The sequence below is a fragment of the Amblyomma mixtum genome, chromosome 3, assembly GCF_055824585.1.
Source record: "Amblyomma mixtum isolate Tamu chromosome 3, ASM5582458v1, whole genome shotgun sequence".
Taxonomy (NCBI): Eukaryota; Metazoa; Arthropoda; class Arachnida; order Ixodida; family Ixodidae; genus Amblyomma; species Amblyomma mixtum.
Window position 1 is genome coordinate 363455424 of NC_143014.1, and position 6785 is coordinate 363462208.

At 47.4% G+C, this 6785-nt stretch overlaps 1 long non-coding RNA gene across 1 annotated transcript; it reads right to left on the reverse strand.

Annotated features, from left to right (window-relative positions):
* Window positions 1-625: 625 nt before the first annotated feature.
* Window positions 626-1951, reverse strand: LOC149356617 (uncharacterized). The gene is made up of 2 exons (XR_016289827.1): window positions 1776-1951; window positions 626-867 (listed from the first exon to the last, which is right to left on the reverse strand). It is a non-coding gene; the product is annotated as an uncharacterized LOC149356617 (long non-coding RNA).
* Window positions 1952-6785: the final 4834 nt, after the last annotated feature.

A 6785-nucleotide genomic window follows, 5' to 3' on the forward strand; every position in this document is an offset into this window, starting at 1 on the left:
CCATGATCTCTATTCAAACGTAATTTGTGTAATTTTGCTTTGTCCGGGTTCCTGCAATCCCAGGCAGCACAACAACATTGGCCGAAGGTCGGTCAACTGTTGGCAAAAATTGGCACGAACATCGGTCCTACACTGGCATTTGGGCCGAGCGCTACCACTTTACACATTGGACCTACTTTCATGCCAGTTTTGGGCCAATGCTCGGCCGATCAAGCGGCCAACGCAGTCCCGATGTTCGTTCTGCAGCATGGGCCAGCAAAGGTCTCATACTGGCATCCAACTTTCAAACATTGGTAGCCAACTTTCAAACATTGGTAGCCAGCTTTCGAATAATGGTTTGCAGCTTTCGAATAATGGTTTCCAGCTTTCGAATAATGGCATCCAGCTTTCGAACGCTGGCACATGCAATTAACCCACTCGCCAATGACCGGCACTCTGGATGGATGTACATACCATTCTACCTAGCAAATATTCATAATAGAGGGTGCGAAAGAATTCCAGAAAAAAGACCCGTTTATTGCATTGAGTTACAAGAATCACGCTTTTAGCCTGCACAGGATGGTTTGCGCTACCACCAGCCACCCTGGGGAGTAAAGAAAGGGGGCCCAAGAGCATGGTGGCAGAGGCTGTGGGAAAACAATTTATTTTCAAGTTTGGTGCGTGCCGATCAGGTTGGGCAAAGCATCTGGGCAAGCTGCTGCGGCACGGCTAAGGCATCCATAAAATGCTCAACGGAGCTGTCCTCCAGTGAACTGATCAGTCATATCCGAAGTAATCGTTGCACTCCACTTGCAAGAGGGCTGCTGGACTGCATTCAAACAAATTCCTCGTCCAGCTCTTGCACGATGGCCTCACGAAGCGCCAAGCCTGCAACGATCGAGATGCATGATGTCATGGTAAGTTGAATTATGGCCATCACAGAACAAAAACAAAAATTATTAAATAACACCGAATTTTGTGAAACAGTCATCGTGAAGACACTATCAACATATTTTACAGGATAATTTTAAATTTATTCTTAAGAACCAGCACCACATTACTTGCACAAAGTGGAATTTAATTTACTAAACTTCTCTTATACCAAATGGTTTAATTTAGTCCAATGCGTCGTGTCGCACTCCCAGTAAATATATTCAATGCGTGATAAGCAAATTAATGTGATATTGAAAACAGATTAATGTATTATTTTGTTTTAATATCATAACTCGTATCTCTAAATTGCGAGCTAATTTTTTATTCAAGTAAATATGCACAGGTTGTAGCGTCTCTTCCACATGGACGTCAAAACAACATATTTGATTAGTTTTTTTAATAGGGTTAAAAATACGGCTTGCGATTTTTTGCGAAATACGCTGAACGCAAGGAACTCAGTGCACCTTTATTTTACCTTAGTCGCTTCGCATGCATGCAATAATTGGATTCGAAACTGCGACTTGCAAACCACACAAAAATACTAGTCTGATAGTCCAGAGTAATGCCCTTTTTCATTGCGAGAGAACTTTTGCAAAAGCTTTAACCAGAAATTGCGGATTTTCTATTGAGTCTGCAAGTGTAGAAGGCAAAAAGAAACAGTACGGAAGTATTACACATATTCTTACCAACTGGTCTGCAGTGGAAAATTAATTAAGCGGTTCTGATTTCCGTCGTGCATAAGCGGTAAAGGACATATTCCCGAATGCATCCCATCTCAGGTCATGAGTTCAAACCCGCTGTTAGCCAAAGTAGTGAATCTTCAGTGGGTTCATCTCACCAAAGACGAAAAATTAAATTCTCACCATTCGGCCACAATTCCACTGCGCACGACGTCAAGCAAGCCATTTCGCAATGAGAGTGGGTACACAGAAGTCGTCCTCGTGCTTTTTGGCTCGCTCTGTTTTCCTGCCGAAAAAATAAAGGCGCATGTAGTCAAAGCAACGTTTACTACAAAAACCACTTTAACTTCCAGACGTATATCAAGGTAAAAGAGTTTTAGTACTTACAAATAAGATCTTGCAGGCGGTACGAACAGCGTCGGAGCTCTCTTAAAGGGGTAGAGACACCAAATTTTTGTGTTGTACCTCTGGGTTGTAAATAATGCGTAGCGATTCAGTGAGCATGGAACACCATCTTAGAAGCATGAACTCGCATTATATAATTAATAATCGTATTATTTGTACCCAGCAGTTTCGGTTTCGGTTTGTAGTTGCCAGGTTTTGCCAGGCTCTTGCATGACGTCAAAAACCAGACAATGCGTTGTCACGTGGGTCCGGAAAGCCGTGACATCGTGTAGGCATGTCGTCTGCTTGACACGCACGTGGTGCGCGTAAACACGGAGAGCCGGGCGGAGGGCAAGTCGCAATGCCGAATAGCTCCGAGTCGGAAAGAAGAGTTTTATTTCGGCGAAGACACCGATTATGAGGAATCGCGGGATGTCGCAGACGAGGAAGGAGACGCTTGGTTCGAACCCGACGACCACTTCATTTTTGATCCGCTGGCCAGCGATTCCGAAGAGGAGGCAGGCGTCAGGCCCGACGTAGCTCATATTGTGCCAGCGAACGCCGAGCGTGTAGGCAACGTCAAATGGTAAAGGCGCGTTCACACTAGGCTGACGATCGGCCGATTTCAGTCTGGCGATGGTCGGCGGCAGCGATTTTCGTGCCGTCGACACGTCTGTCACACTGCGCAGACGCCGACCGAGCGCCGGTCGTCGCCCGACGAGCGCATCGCCGTCGGCCGACCCGTGTGTCACACTCTGCCGACAACAGCGCCGACCTCACGCCGACGTCCTATCCCGACAGCTCGACGCTGCTGCTTCGTGCGCGCTGCTCGTCTGCTAGCTCCGTTGATGAAGGCGTCGTGGAAATCGAACTTATCTTCTATTATAGGACGAGTTCGCACTAAAGCGATGTGAATATAGCACAGTCGACTTCCAAAGCGGCGTCAACTGCTGCTTCGAAGCGAAATCACCTAGGCCTAGCGACGACTATAAGGCAGCCTGGGACCAGCGCGGAGTTCAGGCGCGTTCACACTAGGCCGACGGGACTCCGATGCCGACGGTTGCGTCGGCCAACCTGGTCGTTCCCCGACTAGCCAGTCACACTGCACCGACGACGACGGCTCCAACGACCAAGCGTCGTCCTAGTGTGACAACGTCGCCGACCAAAGATGCCGACGAGACCCGTCGGCCGACGCGTCTTGGGCAGATCGGTGGCCGAGCGAAAACATTCGCCGACCAAAAGCGAGTACCGAGTTCAGAGCACAAAATGCAATCATTATGTAGACAAATAATGCACGCGCAGCAACATTCAAACCATATTGCCACTTGGCCGACGCGCCGCACCGATCGTCGCTTGCGAACTGCCGTCCCACTGCAAGCAGGCACACACGGAGCGGTGAGCATCGCTGCGCCGCTGTACCCAAGCTCCGCCCACAATCGGTGTCGCACTTCGCCGCCGAGCAGCAGTGCCTGAGCGCTGCTTGGGATGGTGTACAAATGTCACAAGAAAAGACAAGATCGCCTTGTTATCAGAAAGTCTGCTCGAGCAGCGATAAAGCATGCCTGCTTATGTTTCGAGCTTTCGGCAACGGCACCGCTCGCGGGCGTTCCGGGCGGCGAGCTCTGCTGCTGCCTGGCTGCCGTGGTCGTCGCTAGGCCTATAGCCTCTTTCGCATTGGAGCCGCAGCGGCCGGCGCTTCGGAAGTCGTCTTAGCTGTAATAAAAGGCCTACTCTACACATCGATTTACTGTCTACAGCATCATCTCACAATAAAATAATAGTATGGTAAATCTCCGCGACGCCTTCAGCAGCTAAGCGAGCGGGCGCCAGGCGAGTCGGACCCGAACGTCGGGGCAGCGGCAGCTGCGAGGCGGTTGTGGCAAGAAGTTTGCTCGTATCACAGTCGTTACCTTTGCCAGCAGCTCAGTATTGGTCAGCGATCCTCAAAAATGACATATTTTTCACATGTCTTATCCCAGGGTTTAATATTTACGTCAAGAACACACTTTAGCTCGTTGTTATGACGCCGGCAGACGGGATCCAGGCTGGCCGGCCGGCATGCTCGGCGTACTTTACGTTCGCACAAGAAAATACATAACATCCATGATACCAGAGAATGCTTCCTAGATTAGAGCACCGGCAATATTCCTCTGCAAAAGTGGATCTTTCGGCAACGACATCGCCTGCGGCAACGCCGGGCGTAAAGCACCGTCGCACTCGCGAGCGTGCAGAAAAAAAGACTCGTGAGCACTCTTAACCAAGGTTGCTATGCCGCGAAACCGCAAAACTTGGTCCCGTACGTCAGAAAACTGTGCAATGACGTAGAAAATACTTGCTTGTGTTTTCTTCTCTGTTCCTACGTCACATTGATGCACTAGCGATGGCTCAGACTTCAAGAGTGAGCATTTTCACAAACTTTAAAATGAAATTAAAATATGTTCTAGACATCCCTTAAATTTAATACTTCGCTCTTCTGGTCCTCACATACAAAGGAAACGTATGGCAGTCTTTTGTACAACCTTGGAATTTGATGTCTCTACCCCTTTAATATATGAGCGTGGCTTTTCGCGTGCACAGACTATGAACGGTGCTATAGTAGGATACAACTTAAAAAAACAGCAGTTGCTAACACTGGGCCGCGGTTCGCGGCGTCTGTATTACTCCGCTGGCCAACCGCAACTGTAAACGAAATCAGCTTTTTAATATTTGACTATCTCAAACAATCCCCATGTCAAAATCCTAGAGCTTATAATCTTTTTCTTGTGATGAGCTTCTTGTTTTGGTCACAAGAAACGTTTAAGCAGCGGATTACTTTTTTGTCGTGGGGGAATTCTGTGCGCGGAGGCTGAACGTGGGCGGAGCTTCACTGCAGACTTAAGTTGTATCCGACTATAGCACGAGTGTGCATGCATTTTCGTCGAATTCAAGATGGCGCTGGTTGTGCACGTGGTTGGGCTCCGCCGTGGAGTCAAGAATGTCTTATTGTGATGCGTCGCGCGGTTCCAAGACGAGCAGTGGAGACGATGATGGGGGGGGGGGGGGGGTTGGCTGGAGGGGATAGTCATTTTCCTTTACACAGGTTTTGTGGTTCCGAGAAAAGTCCTCGAGCTGAAAGGTGGAGACAGGGAGATTGTGGAAGGGTGCACGAACAGCGAAGCGCGTAGCTGCGCGCGAGGGAAAATAGCTTTGAGGAAGTGACAACCAAAAAGGAAAAAAAAGCGCTTCGCGGGGTGGGGGGTTAGCCCCCTACCTAAAAAAAGGGGCGCGGCCGGGAGAACAGGTGGGGAGATATGGGAAGACTTGAAACAGAGAGGGAAAGGGGCCAAAACACGTGAAAAGGGTTTGGAATTTTTGGAGAACGAGTCACATGGCCACAGGCAGTACGGAACAAGGAACCAGTGGATGGGAAACACGGAAGAGTCAAAGTATTGCTACAAAGCTGCAGCAAAAGCCCGAAAATTTTGAAGTGAAAAACTTGGAGCTTCAAGATGAATTTCGCCAAAACGACTTCAGACACTCGCGTATTTTGTGGGGCCGTATGATGTGGCTTCTGTTAGTTCAAGGTAGCTTAAAATGTTACCACATAATAACAAAAATATAAAGCAAAAAATATCCAAGCAGAATGCGCGCTCTTTCATAGTTTCATGTACCGTACATACGCCAAACAATCTAGGTTAACATGCGTCTAACGCCAGTTGTCAGTCCATTTATTCAGTGGTCGTCGAAGAATCCTCAAATTGTTTGTTGGTGTGGAAGTTTCGCGCAAAAAAGGCAAAAACACACAAAGGCATGTTGAATTGTGCTTCGCAACTACTTTCGATGGTTTTCATCAATAAAGGTCATGTTCGAAAGAAAAAAAAACTTGCGAGTAAATATGCAAGGACGTGAGCAAGAGCTATATTGCCCCCAATGCAAATTACGCAACAGAAGAATAAAATGGTCAAAAACAACAATTTCCAACACTACGATTTGCAGAAAAGGAAGGAAATAGCAAATCAGAAAACACGGGAAAGGCGCGATCACAGGGCACGAGGTAGGGAAGTGTAGGAATCGCTTAGCACGTGTCCGCGTGCGTTTATGAAGCACCCGCCTAATATTTCACGAGCGCTACGCATAATTCGAAATTACGAGGCGACTGCTTCGTTTCTGGACGTTGCCAAAACTGAGCACAATTTCGGTTTAGCGAATGCACTCGCGCTAATCTATTACGTTTGTATCGCGATCTCCATGAAGCAGACACCAGCTGCGCACTGCGGCAGTGAATTCCTAGAGCGAATAAAAAAAAAGTGATTTTTTTATTCCAAAAATTTAATCAAATGATACTTATTTGATTTTTGTTGAAGGCGCCTGTTGACAATTTTTGTTGAAGGCGTCTCGGGTGTAATCAGGACGTTAATTCTGATCAACAGGACTTCGATCGCAATTCTCCTCAACGTATTATTGCTGCTCACTGCGCATCCAGAGTGCAGCTTTTCCAACGGAATCATGGGTAGCTTTGCTCACAAACTGCAAAAGTGTTCGGTTAAAATATAATAATAAATAAAACCAAATCTTTCAACTCGCATGTTTTAGCGCGTTCGAAAATTATGAACTGCCGATATGGTACTCGACAATAAAAATAATTTTGAACCCTTTTTAATGGATGACACAATGTTTACCAACGTTTGCCAGTATACTTTGAACACTAGATAAGCGGTGGCAATCCTAGGCCAATATAGCCAGCTCCCGGAAATGGCATAGCCAATTCTGGCAAAGAGTGGAACAACACTGGCTAACATGGCCCATGATAGCCAGGATTCGATGATGGCA